Source organism: Emys orbicularis, chromosome 3, assembly GCF_028017835.1.
Source record: "Emys orbicularis isolate rEmyOrb1 chromosome 3, rEmyOrb1.hap1, whole genome shotgun sequence".
NCBI classification, from domain to species: domain Eukaryota; kingdom Metazoa; phylum Chordata; order Testudines; family Emydidae; genus Emys; species Emys orbicularis.
The window spans coordinates 170,566,724-170,582,408 of record NC_088685.1 but is presented as its reverse complement, the minus strand read 5'-3'; the positions used below and the strand labels follow the sequence as shown (position 1 = coordinate 170,582,408).

The following is a 15,685-nucleotide window of genomic DNA, read 5'->3' as shown; positions in this document are numbered from 1 at the left end:
GAATCTGTATAGAATAGGGTAAAAGTACACAAATGACCAGATTTCATGGTCCGTGATGCGTTTTTCATGGCTGTGAATTTGGTAGGGCCCTACTGGAGAAGATGTTCCAGATCTTCAGTGAATCATGCCCAAAGGCATGAGGCTGCAAGATGCTAAGTACCTGCTTGGACCCTTGCAGAAAATGGCAAGCTAATTAAGAACTTAAGGTTGTCCAACATAATGCATACTTTCAATTCATTATCCTCAGGATGTTCTAAGAAACATTATTCAAGTATCTTGAATCTTGTAAATATGACTGAATGTTTGACACACACTACTGCTAACAATAATTATAAAAGCAGCCAGAAGAGGCCTGGTGCAACATGGTACAGTACCTGGGCAGTACCTTGATCATGTTGTGCTGTCATTCTATTCAATTCATCTCTAATTTTGTGCAAAACAGAATCTTTTTTCTGTGAATTCCAATTTTGTTTTCTCCAGCTGGAGTTGAATTTCTTGAAGTTTGTTCATATGGAATTTCTTTTCTTTTTCTTGATCTTGTAGCAGATGTTCCAGTTCTTGAACTCTAAAGCTTAATTCTTAATTTAAAAGAAAAAGGATTAATATTATGCCTTCTACTTAAAGGTATTTACTGTATTAGTACTTTAAAGCAGCCTACACATTCTAATTAGACATATTCTATGCACTTGATAAGATGCAAATAAAAAAATAACTACTTAATAACTGCTTATCAGGTTAAATATGTAGCAATATAAAAAATTTTAAACATCTATTATCAAATTAGGAAAATTGAAAGGCCTTTAAAAGTCTAGTTGGCACAATTTAGGTTTATTTTTTGAGCTTGGATAGTGACTGTAGATCAGTTTCACTTTGTTTTTTACTAGCTTCATTTTCTGATTCTTATGTATTGGCACAACATCGCAGCGTTTAGGCCACAAATTTTGCAGAGGCTCTTTGTCAGGGGTTCTCAAACTGGGGGTCGGGACCCCTCAGGGGGTCTTGAGGCTATTATGTGGGGGGTCACAAGCTGTCAGCTCCACCGCAAACCCTGCTTTGCCTCCAGCATTTATAATGGTGTTAAATATATTAAAAAGTGTTTTTAATTTATACGGGGGGGGGGGGGGGGGGAGGCACACTCAGAGGCTTGCTATGTGAAAGGAGTCACCAGTACAAAAGTTTGAGAATCACTGCTCTTTGTTTATAAGAACTACCTCCACTGGAATTTTCTAAAACATTACTGAAACATTTCTATTTGGTCTTAAGTTTTGAAAAAGCTGCTTCTTAAGAAAAACTATTACAAACCTGTGTTTTGGGCCAAATGTAACCAAATAGTGTTCATTTAACTTATTCAATGCATGTCTCCCTTTTTGGAAGGGGCTTTAGTAAATATAATATAGGGTCTTTTTTTCACATCACTAAAACACTGCGTATCTAAAAATCAAAACTGCTTTTGTCATGATACACGTGTGTGTGTTTGGGGAGGCTCAGAATCTATAGTTTCTTTTCCACAGACTTCAATGGAATTTTGCACATGAAGAACAGTAATAATCAATTTCAGATTATTAGCGTGTGAAATAAATGATCTGATCATTCTTTTATGAAGACTTATTCCACTGGTACTCTATCTGAAAACAAACAGATGGCAGCCAATAGCAGTTGAGAATTTTCCTTTTTTCAGTCATTGACCCTTCACCCTGTCCCATCCCCTTCCTCCTCCCCCGCCCAACCCCCCCCCCCCCCCCAACCAAACAAAAAACAACAACCTTCAGGCTTCCAAAGCTGAAACTTCATCTTAGGTTCGCAATTAACTTTACGATGTGACCGTGCATATAAACTAAGCCTTGAATGAAAACTCTTCCCATTTAAACTAACAGTAAGCAAAGGGTGAGTGTTTGAATTGAGACAACTATCCTGCAGAACAGCATTACCATTTAAAAAATTATCTTTTCCGAAGACCATTTGCCAACGATTTTGTCTTAATTGGATTAAAGTAGAAATCTAAGAAAGGAGACCCATCCATTCACTGAAAAAAAAATGGAGGATACAGATACTGTCCCAAACACTTCCAAGAATGTAACAAAATTTACTGACAGAAAATCTGAAGACCAAAGACAGATGGCAGAGCAGAAGACATGAAATGGCCTTAAGTCACCGGTCACCTTATCTGCTGAAGATAAGGTTCATCCTATAGTGTTCATTAAATGTTTACAAAGACTTCCAAGGGGATATTCTGCACAGCTGCACTGGCACTATGGCTACACTACAGCTTAAGTCGACATAAGTTGTGTTGCTCAGTCGTGTGAATTAGTCACCCACCTGAGTGACATAACGTACACAGAGTTAAGCGTCAGTGTGGACAGCACTGTGTCGGCAGGAGACATAGCTACCACCTCTTGCGGGGCCTGGAGTAATTAAGCCAGCAGAAGATCTCTATCCCATCGGCTTAGAGTGGCTACACTAGAGAGCTTAAGCTTAAGCTCTCTAGTGTAGCCGTAGGGAGGATGGTGGGGGGAAAGACTTCTCATTTGAAGAAGCTCCAGATGCTCATTCTACTATGGTTTTAGTTTAACCAGGCAAGGATCTCCATGAAAAATGACTTCTTGATAGAACAGATTACTCTACAGGATCTTCCAAAGAATTAAATTCAAAAACACAATAAAACAAGTCAGTTTCTTAGCTCAGTTAATTTTTTCATACTGGAAAAACTTTATAAATCAATAAAATAATTAATAAACATGTACATAGTGTTTTTTACCCAGAGATCTCAAAACATCTTACAAGTTGAGTAGGTATTTTACCCCTATTTTATATATAAAACAGTCTTCAGTGAAGTCCTTAAACACAGACGGTTTTAATTATCTTTAAAAAAATAAGATGTTCTTATTTACAAAATAGATTTAAAGTCATAACTACACTTGCAAGATACCTTGGTTCTGTGTTTTTAATTGCTCGATGACAGAAGAATTATTACAATTGTCAAAGAAACTGTTGTTGAAATCTGTCTTCTTTGATCTTAAGCCACGGTGGCTAGGAGTTGCCTCTTGTTCCCATGGAGAATGGGAAAAGTAAAACTTCTCTTTAAAGGGGTTTCTTGACTGCTGGATGAAGGACAGCTTGGTGTCTTTTCTTGTTGCCACGAGAACACCGATGAAGAAGTCCGATGCCGAGCAATCTCTCTGTGACTCTTAGCACTTTGAGGATGAGAATGATTTATTTTCTATTTAAAAAGAGGGGGGGAAAGCATATCTACCTTTACACAGCTGACAATTCATAAGAGAATTAATTCACTACTGTATGGTGGAAATAAGATAGGGCAATTGGTCAAGCTGTCAGTTACAATTTTTGATAACAGAGTCAGCGACACAGATCATCCATCAACACAAAGTACTATATGATTCACACGAGTCTGCTTTTATACCCCCAGCAGTCAACTGACTGGAATACTTTGCCGATTAACATCACAGGCAGCTGAAGAGCGTTGGGAGAGTACTATCTGCAATTCAAATATATCTAAGCTGGCCAGCATCTCAAGGACAAGAAGTTTGACTTGTGGTTCCTTATATTTAGTAGAGCAAGTTTTTTGTTTTGTTTTTTAAGAGAGGCATCCTATCAATTAACATTGAGGTACCTTCCCTGCACATTCCTCACGATCAGATCAGTTTTGTAAAGCTAACTGTTGACATGCATAATATTCATTTTTGTACTTCATTCTAGACTTACTGTAAATTAGTTCTGATCCTCATTTGTGTTCTGTGGACAAATGTAGCTACATTTTAGACTATGGGCTCTATTCATCTCCAAATGTGTGGTGATCCCATTAGCAAGAATTCTACATGCAAATCATTCCACACACAGGAGAGAGACTCATTTATTTGCACTTACTTTTACAAAATACCTGGACTCAAAAAACATGTTTTGGCTCTAATATCAGATATTTTTCTGTCCCTAAACCTCTGACTGCCAGAAGCCGGGACTGGATGACAGGGGATGGATCACTCAATAAATTGCCCTGTTCTGTTCATTCCCTCTGAAGCATCTGGCACCATCCAGAAGCCAGGATAATGGGCTAGATGGACCATTGGTCTGATCCAGTAGGGCCAGTCTTATGTTCTAAAAATACAAAAAAGCTGCTATTGGTACTTACAGAACCTGGTTTTCCAATACATCTAACATTTGAATGGGGTTTTTGACTAAAGCACTAAGGGCCCCAATACTGTGTGATTATTTACATGAAAACAATATGTTTAAAAAGTCCTTTTTGTGTATTCTAATTAGTACTAACTTTTCAGAAATGCTGCCAGGAAATTAACCATACCCACTGCTTACTCTTCTTAAATCTATACTTTAATCTCAATGGCATGAACAGTGAGCAAATTTAATTTTACCAGTTTCCCTGAAAAATCATATGGCTAATTTTGAAGAACTGCACCTTTCTCCATTTCACACATTAAATGAGATTATAATGCTGAGATACTCTATACCCATACTTTAATCTGGATATTTCTCAGCTCTGCCTCCAGTTTTTTTCTTTCTTCAACTTCTTTATTGTATTTTTCTTGGAGTTCTTCAAACTTAGAATCTACAAATTGACAAGGAATATTTGCTAATAATCTGGTTCATTTCATACATAATATCTTTCCTATTCCATTTCTTATGTCTAATATTAGACAAGGGTGATAAAAGCAACAGCCCTCATTAATCTCTAGTGATATATTAAGACAATGACTCAAAGGGAGTTCTAAAACCAATAAAACTGAATAGTTCAGGGACTGAAAACTGAGATCTGGAACTCAGTGCCACAATGAAAATGCAACCACTAGACTGAGGGACCAATACCAGGGGTACAAATGTATATTGTAATATGGCCTGAATGAAGAATGTTTTCCCACCGTTCCCCTGGCATTAACATTCGTTTGTAGCATGACTGAAAAATCAGGCATTGAGATTCAAAGGAGCTTAAAAAGAAAAGTCAGTGGGAGTTGAACACCTAACTTCTTGCTAATGAGACTCACCACACATTAGAAAACTCAGCCTAAAGTCACATCACTCAGATTCCTATCTTGCTTCTCTCCACTTCCTTCATAACTGTAGCAGCCACTTTCTCAAGGAACACCATAGCCAGAATGCTTTGCATCTTCCGAAAGCATCTGAAATCTCAGCTTTCAAATGAGAACAAAGACTGATCTCCAACTCCAGTTAGTCAGGTAGCCAAATGCAAGTCAAATGGCAGTATCTTGTTTTAGTGTCCATGAAATTTGTGTGTTTTGTTTTGTATTGTAGATTCTGAATTTCACAACCCTAAACTCAAGCAAATTGTGCGATGGTACATTGTCACTGGTAAGCATTTTGAACTCTGAGCACTTACTACTAAATCCCTCAAGCCCCCGATTCGCCAGCCAGCGAAACTGAATTTCAATTGTTTTTAATGAAAACTTCACCTGAATATTTTGTTATAGAACATAATTAGTTAGGATGTACATATGTTATGTCCATATTAGTATCTGCATTTGAACCTTCCCTGAATCAAGACAAAGCATATTCTCGGACTCATAAAGCATGCTCACTTAAATTCCTACATATTCACTCATAGGAATTAATTTTCAAATATTGGAAAATTATAGACATTAGCAGATTATAAGCCAAACACATGGTCAGCTGTTTTCTTCATTCACCTTTTGTTTTCTTTTATGCTTTCTGGAGTGACATGTACTTTCAAAGGAATTTACATTTTATTCAATTGCATACTAGACACGGGGGGGTTGGGGGTTACCATTGTGATTTTGATTTGGTGTTAAAGGAGCAGCAAAATTCTTCTGTGGTGTACTCCTGAATGATAAGTCTCCTGTAATCAATGTTTGCTAACTTCTTTCAAGTTCAGATTTGTACCTGTTTAAAAGAGAATTAGAAGTGCAATTAATTAGTTACAGAAACAAATAGGGCCCAATCATACATTTTTAAGAGCCCCAAATGCACATTGAATGGCAATTTTGGTTCCTCAAGAAATATAAAATTAGGCATAATAAAGATATATCACTAAAAATATGATTCTAGATGACAATACGACACCTTCAACTAAATATTGGAATCTGTACTTTCACTTCTAGTGATATTGGGTTGTTGTTTAAATTTGTTCTTATATGACAGAGACAATTTGTTTATATTTTATATATACACTCAAGGTTTAATATTTCAGAAGACTGAAAACTAAAAGAATTATACACAAAAAGGACACATGGATGAACAGCAATTACAAGGATTATCCAGTCACAGCTCTGAGAAAGCTCCCTCTGCTGGACATTCACAAGACTGCGGTGTTTGGGTCCCAATATGCTTGATTTGTGCTCTTAAGCTACCCTTGGCCTGAATAGGCTGCAGCAACTGCCTTTTCCCTTGGCTTCTCTGGTACACTTCCAGGGCACAGGCTCCTAGTTCCACTTCCCAGAAATAGGACCACACGACCTAGCTGTCTTAAGCACCCAGGCCAGCACTGACCCTGCAGATTTAAACACACCCTTTTCCCAAAGCTTCAACATTGTGGGCACTCTGGGTACACAGTTCACCTCTTCAATGATATGTAGTAGTTGAACACAGACACACAGACTTTACAAGCGTTCCCAAAAACCACTCTCTGTTGGCAAGCACAATAAGTATACAGATCTGGACAAAAAAATAATAAAACCCTATACACAATTCCCTGCCTCAATTTCCTCACCACTCTTAGAGCATTCTTTGGACTTAGGTCAGAGTCCTCTAGTTCAGGATTCTTCCTCTCTCTGTCTGCCCTCCTGCACATGGTTTCTCCCCTGAATCATGGAGTATCTGTAGTCTTTTCTCTCCTTGCCCCCCTCCCCAGGGTTCGTTAGAAACCCTCTTTTATTATCTCCCCCTTCTTTGTCAGGTGACTCCCAATCAGCCTCATCAGCTAATGAAAGTACCTTACCACAGATTCTGTTACTTAGTTACCATCACTCCTAGAATTCAGATTTTGAAAAACTAGTTTAGCCTGGATGGTAGCCCTTGCTTTGTCCCAGGCTGCTCCATTTAAATGATCATCAAAATTTAACAGCCTATCACTGATAGCCCCATGCCCCCACCACTTGGAATTTTAGTCCAAGATGGAGGTGAAAAGACAGAGGCTAAAAGACCCACATTCAAAATGGAGTTTGCAGTCTGACACAGGGTCTCCAATATCAAACAATTTGTAAACTGTACATAGGCAGATTCCCCAAATGTTCATAATTAAATTGTTTTATTAAGAGTCCATTTTATGAAGCTACTGCTATATGTACAACAATCCCCCTAAGGGTCATATAACCTCCAAACTCTTTAACTTTATCACTCTCATTAATATAATATAGAGTGTTAGGTGAAGACTTTCAAGCCTGTCTCTCTAAAAAGTTTCACTAGAAAGTTGCAGTGGTAAAAATTCTGTTGTCATGGTGACACTGTCAAAACTATTTTGGTAAAGTGTATTTTACACTCTGCCACTTCTGCTGGCATGATGTCTACATAGCATTGAATTGTATTGGCAAAAACATGCTGCACTCTGGATAGGCATTCTAGTGTTATATTCCCAAAGACTCAGCATTCAAAGACTCAACTGAGTCTAACTGGAAAATAAATGCAGAGGCTATTCATGAAACAACCACATTTGGTGGAGTGGGAGTTTTGAGCCTGTCTAATGAGTGGTGGGACAATCAGTGGTTCTAGAACTTTTAGACGCAGAAGTTCATTCCTAGAGTTGCATGCTCAGCTCACCCCACTCCCCCAGCACAGAAACAGCAAGGCGAGAGCTGCCCTTACAGTGGGGAAACAAGTGGTGATTGCCCTATGGAATCTTACAACACCAGTTTGCTATCAATTAGTGGGGTAATCAATTTGGTGTTACAAAAAAAGATCAATGGTAAGGACACTCATCATTGAGGTATGCAAGACAAAAAAGCATTCCCATTCTGTGCTCCCCCTTCCTAGCTTCTGAGCATATTAAAAAAAGGTACCTTCAAAATTTATGCAGGCCTTGGTAGGTCAGAAGGGACACGTTACTGACAAACACTGGCTGGTTCAGAGAAATTCAGGACAACCATGGCTTTAGAAACACTGTGCTTTTTGACATATTGAAAGCAGACTCCCCACTCCATCCAACTGGAATTAATGACATTTCTGTGCCGATCATAGTTTATGGAAACTGCCTACCCTTAATTCTCTGGCTTAAGAAACCATCTACTAGCAAGCTAGACAGAAGCAAGGAAAGATTTGACTCTCACCTGTGCAGCTGAAGAAGGAATGTGAAGTGGGCAGAGTTGGAAGACAACAGGATAGGTGGAGGGGTCTCATGCCAAAGCTCCATATCAACAAGTAAAACATTCTCAGTTCTTATGCAATGCACAGCATGCAGCACTATCTGAGAGACCCTATTGCCAGGGTGGATGAGTGAGGTGGACGGGCTGGATCTAAAATAGGCTAGCTAACAGTTGCATTGCTAACACAGTTCAGGTAAAGGAAGCCTTAAAAGCTTACTTTGACAGTAGGAAATGGCCTAATCCTGTTTCTATGAAACTATTAATAGAACAGGTGTGTTTTTTGTGATATACATTACTTTTAAGGAATTTGTTATTGAAGTATGGAAAATGACCGGACTAATTGACAGTAGTTTCTATGACCATCAGCATAGTACAGGTGGTGTATTTCTAGACTCAATACAGGCTAGCACTTCTGTAATATACATGCATTGACTTTTTTTTTTTCTTTCTTTTTTTTTAAGAGGTATGGAAGCCTTTCTGGTTATATTACTTTCTAGCACTGCAATACCAAAAAGTCACAATAAAGTTGCACCAACTTTCAAGTATGTACGTTATTACCACCACGGCATGCTAGACATACAAAAAAAAAAAGAAAGATAACTTATAATTGACTTTACTAGCTATATAACTTGACTAGGTACAAATACAACATGCAGACTGGATGTCAGTGCATCACAGATGACTGTACGTGTAATCAAAGTTCTTTGTTCCCTGACATGTTGTCCATGGGAGTAGAATACACCAGGAACTGACACAAGGGGATGAGGTGTCTATATTCCTGCCAACACCCCATATTTATCCATGCTTTGGAGTGGGTGAACTAATGCAGTGAGATTCTTAATCAATAATTGATCAACAATTCATTTGAGCAGCTGGGTCAGCAGCAGCAGCATTTATTTTTGATTTTTGTCCTCCCTCTACCCCTTCAGCAGCTGTTCACACCCCTGCCTCATTGCCCTTGCATTTCACTTTTAGACCTGCATAACCTCACAGAGCATGTCCTTCTCTGTGCGCTTCCTCTTGGCTCTGACAGTGACCAGACAGCTGTGGAGGTGTTAGGGAGAATCTTGAGGAGAGCCCCACTGTCAAGGTTAGTGATAAACACAGAACTGTTAGGTGGAGAGGAAGGGAGGCAGCCTTCCCTGACATAACTGTTGCAGCTACTCAGATTTTCCCACCCTGTACAGCATAACTATGTGGATTGCCTCCAAATTACTAAGGCATAATGAGTGCTAGACCTTACATGAAGAGTAGATCAGGATTTCTTAACCCAATGCCTTGGGGAGGGGATGGGGTTCATTCTGATATAGAAAAAGGATAGTATTTCATAAAGACAACTGCACTTATTTCAGGAAGTCATGCTCCTTGATGATCCCAAAGAGACAAAGAAAGAGCTGTTTAAGAGGCCTTAGTCTGCCCATGGAAGTATGCAGTCATGCTGTTTTCTGCAATGATCCCCCTCAGAGGTCCTGGCAAAGTGGCACGGGGATGTGCCATATCACGGTGGGCTGGCCAAAGCGTATCTTCAACATAATGTTTGGGCAAGTCTTACATACTACTCACTGAAAAAAAGTTCTGTGAAATTGTGCCCACAAACCAGCAAGCTTTGTGTGTAAAAATTAACAGGCTGCTCTGTCTGTACCTCAAAGTACCGCAAGACACCAACTGATGGAGTGCCAACTGACGTGTGTTTACTTGCTTCCGTTCTCGGCCTCTGCTATTGATGCAGTTAGAACCTTCCCAGTGAAAATCGTTTTCAGTAGTTTATTTAATGCGATAATCATTCTCACCTACCATAATCTCCCTTCACCCAAGGAGGAAACATATTGGTGCATGTCATGGCTAGGTATGAAATAGCCCCTGGCTGTCACCCGCCTTGCTGTATCCCTCCTTGTTGTCCCCTTCCTGGTCAGGGCCAGATACCTCTTGCTCATCCATTGCTCCAGGGAGGGATTTCTTTCTCCTCACCAGAACACACAGTGTATCTACAGAGTTAAAGGGAGGAGGTAAGGTCCTTCCAGAATATAGCACCCAGCTCACTATGAGAGAGGTCATGCAGGTGGCTCCAAAATGTCTCTTTTCTTCACCTTCTGGTACCACTGCCTCAGCTGTTTTTCCTTTGTGTGGCAGTGAAACCCCTCTCTGAAGAGGCTGAGTTTGCCACAGCCTTCAGCAAATTGCTGTAAATATTCTTGTTCCATCAGGAGTGCTGTGGCTGTGCCTGCACATGCTCCTTCCCCCACAGTGCAAGGAAACTGAGCACCCCTCTCTTGGAATAGACAGCAGCATGAGACAGTGCTAGGAACCTACATTCAGTGAAAATGTAGCAGGGAACAGGAACAGATGTCGCTGTGAAGAAACACGCTGGCATATAAAAGTGAGGTATGGACAACTTCCAGGTCGCTGCATCCTGGACAGTGGACTTCAAGAGTGCTACCAGACAGTAACTCTGGAAGGGAAAGTTGCATTGTGGGATTGCAGCTAGGGACTGCTTATACTGGTACAGGTACATGTGAATCCATGACAACTATACTGGCAGTGGACTTGTCACTCTGAAAAGAGAAATAATTAATGCTGTAAAAAACAGAAGGCTTTGTTGGAGTAGAAAATTAAATGTGGACACACACCAAGCTGTGCTATAAAAAAAAAAGGAAAGTTGTCTTGGCAAAATTTCAGTGTAAGCAAGGGCCTTACATAAAAGGCCTTATCTTGACAGGCAAAAAGTATATATTTTTTTCAATCCTGTTAAGCTAACAGGTTTGAAACACAACTTTTTTGCCCAACAAAGAAAGGGCCAAATATTCAAATGTGCTGAGCATCTATGAATTCCACTGGGCTTAGTGGGAGTTTCAGGTGTGCATCACATCAGATAATCAAAAAACTTTATTTAGAAGCTTAAACGTTGTAGGAGCAGGATTTTATATAGCACTATAAGAATTAATGTGTGATTTGATTTCATCCTGCTAGCCACCCTTTTTGAATAGCAGAAAGAAATGATCCTCTGGGACTATGAGATTCTGTTTTCCCATATGCATTACAGATTGGGCCCTCTTTAGCTCTTTGTTTTAAGATTTAGTTAGTAAGAGACAGGATTCTGTATTGTGTCTATGTTAAGTAGATTAGAGGACCATTGAAGGCCTGGGTCCCAATGTAAATTGTCTTGGTTATTGATTGTAAACCTTAGCAAGGTTTAATTTGCAATGCCTTTTTGCTCGATATAAAATACTACTGTTTGTATTCCCAATCTGTTTGTGTGAGTAAGGAATGTACGCATTAGGAAAAGATAAGGTGGGAAGGCCATTGTTAAGCAGATGGTCAAGAAAGGAGGAGCGAAGACACTTATCGAGATTTGTTGATGCCAAAGAACCATCAACATGTATCCATGATTGAGGAAGGGCAAATTGACAACCCTGAGGTGAAGGCTGGTATCCCTAAGGACAACTGATTAAATCGGAACCAGGACAGGATGACCCTCTTGGAGGTGTATTGGAATGTTTACATGAAAAGATACACCAATTAAGAAGTAACCCAGTCACAAACTGACACAGCAAAATCCATAGACTTCAACAAAGAAAAAGGACTATAAGAACAGGGTGCTTGGCCATAAGACTTTGGGGGTTCGTCTTGCCACACTCCCGGAGCATTGGATCGCGACTGACAGAGCCCTGCTCCCCTCTGCGACCAATCTGGCTGGCCACTAGATTGATCCAGACTCTGGACTGATAACTATAAACATCAACTGGCAGGACTGTGTGCATGGTATGTGTGTGTGTGAGAGACAGGGCTGGCTCCAGGCACCGGTCGAGCAAGCTGGTGCTTGGGGCGGCAGCTTGTAGGAGGCGGCATTCGGCCCAATCCTAGGGCGGCACGGCCGCTTTTTTTGTTTGTTTGTTTGTTCCGCTCCGGCCGCCCTGTAGGGGGCGGTGGCGCAGAGGACGGGAGCACCCTGCAGCAAGCCCGGCAGGGCAGCCCGCAGGGGGCATGGCGGGAGGGGCTGCGTGGCAGCGCCCCGCTGAAGCCCTGGCCGCCCCCCTTCTCTCTCTCTCCCCCCCGCTCCCTCCCCTTGCCCCCACTAGCCGGGGCAGGAGTCCCCCTGCACCCTGGCTCCGGCCGCGCCGCAGGTATTTGTTTGGTTTTTTTTTGCTTGGGGCGGCCAGAAAGCCAGAGCCGGCCCTGGTGAGAGAGATTGAAAAGCATATGCTAACTGTTGTATTCTCAATAAATGCGGCGTGCTGCCTTCTTCCCTATAAAGATCCCTTGTGCTTCTTATAAGTATAACAACGTGGGACTCAGGAACCTTGTTTTAGGCACCCAGGTTTGAAAATTTTGGCCACAAACTCAAACTTCTATTTAAATATGGAGTACAGTTAAAGTAAGATAAAGTGGACAAAGACAGTAATTTGACAGTCATTTACATGTCTAAGCAAAATAATACTTAAATGGGATAACAGCCACACTTCAGTTAAAGCAGAACAGTTTGGTCTCACCTTTTAAGTTCCTGTTCTAGTCTTTCAATTTGTTTCTTGCTTGAAGTTAGTTGTCCCGCTTGATAATTAACTTGTGATTCTTTTACTTGAAGATCATGTGAAATTTTCTGCTTTGTTTTCTCAAGATTATCACACAATTCCATCAAGTTCTGGTTTTCTCTTTTTAGTGTTGCTCCTTCATTTTTTTCCATTTTCAACCTAATTTGATTAGTCAATTATAAAATATATATATATATATATATTTTAAGATTTTGATCAAGCCTGGGAATACACATCTTTATTCAGAGTGAAGCGTGGAGAGCACTTACAAAATAAACAATTTCTGCTTTATAAAAAAGCGGTATTTGAATATTTTTATTCACTACATTTCAAAGCCCTGACAGCACTGAACATTTTAGTTACACGCAAAGCTATATTGCTATTCTACCAATGTCCGTATCGCAAGGCTTCCCTGTGTAACATTTAAAATCAAAATACATAGTCACCACAAGTCATTTAATTTCCACCTAGGTATTAATATTAAAACGATTTCTCTAATCAGTGGCCCCACACCTGTTCTTGGAAGAGTTTATTGGCTATAAAAAGCACCTATCCAGACCCTTGCACATCATCAGAAGAGCTAAACTTAAAAGCCATATGACTCTGATCATCATCTTGCTCCTCTCCCTTCAAATCTGTCAATGTTAGCAACCAGTATTTCCAGAATGACTAGAGTAAGAGATCAATGCTCAAGTTGCGTTTCCTCAAGATAGCAGCTGGAACAGCCATCTCTGATCTGAAGGAGGGATGCAAGATAGTAATCAGAATAATGCAATTTCAAGATCCTCTCTCTCATGATCAGTGTTGCGTTATGTAGCATTGGAAAACAGATTTGATATCCCCAGCCTTTGCAAGGTATACGGCATACATTCCTATCCCTGACAGTTTACAAGATATTGGACTTAGAATGGTCCCAAAAACGTACTACCAGAGCAAGAGGCTAGTGACAGTTTAAGACTGAATACACAGCAAGGCCTGGATAGTGGGCTAGTGTCATTTTCCTTCACTACTTTACACAGGTGTCAATCACCGCTCACAGGGTGAGTATTAGCACAAAAACTGTTAGTGAGTAGTCTACATTTTACTGGTATGTCAATTTTTTGATGGCAGCAATGATGTTATGCAGATATTAATCTTATCAGCTATAAACCTAGGTGTTATGGCTTTTTTGTGACTAAAGCCCTGATTAAATTGGAAGCTCTGTACCTAAGAGTTATGTCCTTTTAGCTCAAGCGATAGCAGGCTGTGCTACAATGATGAAGGTTTGGGGTTCAAACTATGCTGATGATGCATAAGTGGGGGATTCTTACTGTTGTACATAATATTTTTAAATGTTTAAGTCAAGATTTCTCTAAAAGATCTGCTCTAGGAATTATTTCTGGGAGGTTCTGTGACTTGTGTTATATAAAAGATCAGAACGGATAATCACAGTGGTCCCTTCTGGCCTAAGAATCCATGAAAATAAAAGCAGCAATTTTTAATAAGCCATTACAACAGAACGTACTCCAATATTTTAAAACCACCACGCTCATCTAGACAAGTTGGTGTAAATTCTGAATGAGTCTGTTGTTGGGTACAAAAAAAGTTGAGCTAATCGTTCACAAAATACCAATGAGTATCTGATATGAGAAACTGGGTGCAAATTATCAACATGACAATTTCGGTATGTTTACAAAAATTATATTTTTATATAGTGTTCACAGATGTCCATTTGTAGAAATAATTTGTTTTACAAAGCACCCTGTACAATCAATTTATCAAAACAATTTACATAAAGGTATTTTTAAAAAAAATTTCTTTTTCCACGGTGCCTCATAAGATTAACGTTTGCACAGCATTCTAGACGCATTGTATAAGTGACTGTTTGCTATTACCGTAGCACCTAGGAGCCCTCGTCATGGACCAGTACCCCACTGTGTTAGGCGCTGTACAAATAGAACAAAAAGACGGTCCCTACTCCAAAGAGCTTACAATTTAAGTACAAGACAAGGAAAAAGGGGAGAGTACAAGGAAACAATGAGACACCATTGGTCACTAGGATAGGCAGCTTGCGTACTGAGACCACAGCTTAACTGTTGTCAAGTTTTTTGTAGGCATCACAGCAAAGGAGAGTTGTAAGGAGGACTTTGAAAGAAGATGAGGTGACTTTGCAGATGGTTATGGGGGGCTCTTCCCAAGCACAAGTTGACAGCATGGGAGAAAACACAAAGGTGAGTGTTTAAATATTTAACAAAATTTATGTGTTATGGGCTAGTCAGAGGCGGGAGTTGACATTTCAATAGTGAATGAAAAAAAGGATGCCTAGGTTGGGGGAGGCCATGAAGGAGCTAGGAGGTGAAGACAAGCAGCTTGTTTGTTGCAATAGAGAATTGAGGGGCGCCGAGAGAGGTGACATGGTCAAAGTGACAGGCAGGGGAATCTTTGCAGCAGCACTCTGAATGGATATGAGCAGAACAAAATTGTATTAAAAGTTACATGGTGCATTAAGACTATGACCTTCTGCTTCTGCTTTTGCAAAGCTGCCTCCAGCGATTCAAGCTGAAACTGTCTTTTCTGTCGTTCTTTTTTAAGCTTGTCTAGTTGACTTTCAAGCTCTTGAATCTTCTGAAGGGCCCTCGTGGAAAGGCCTTTTACCACTCTTCCACAACCCAGCTCATTTTATATCAGCTTTTTTCCTTAATACAAAGTGTACATCACTGAACCTGAATCATACAAACTTGTAAAGACTTTGGACAAGTCATAGAATCATAGAATATCAGGGTTGGAAGGGACCTCAGGAGGTCATTTAGTCCAACCCCCTGCTCAAAGCAGGACCAATTCCTAACTAAATCATCCCAGCCAGCGCTTTGTCAAGCCTGA

General features: G+C 40.1%; 1 pseudogene; it reads right to left on the bottom strand.

The window, feature by feature from the left end:
• Positions 1-423: 423 nt before the first annotated feature.
• LOC135876295 (centromere protein F-like) lies at positions 424-15,483 on the bottom strand (annotated as a pseudogene).
• Between the last annotated feature and the right edge of the window lie 202 nt (positions 15,484-15,685).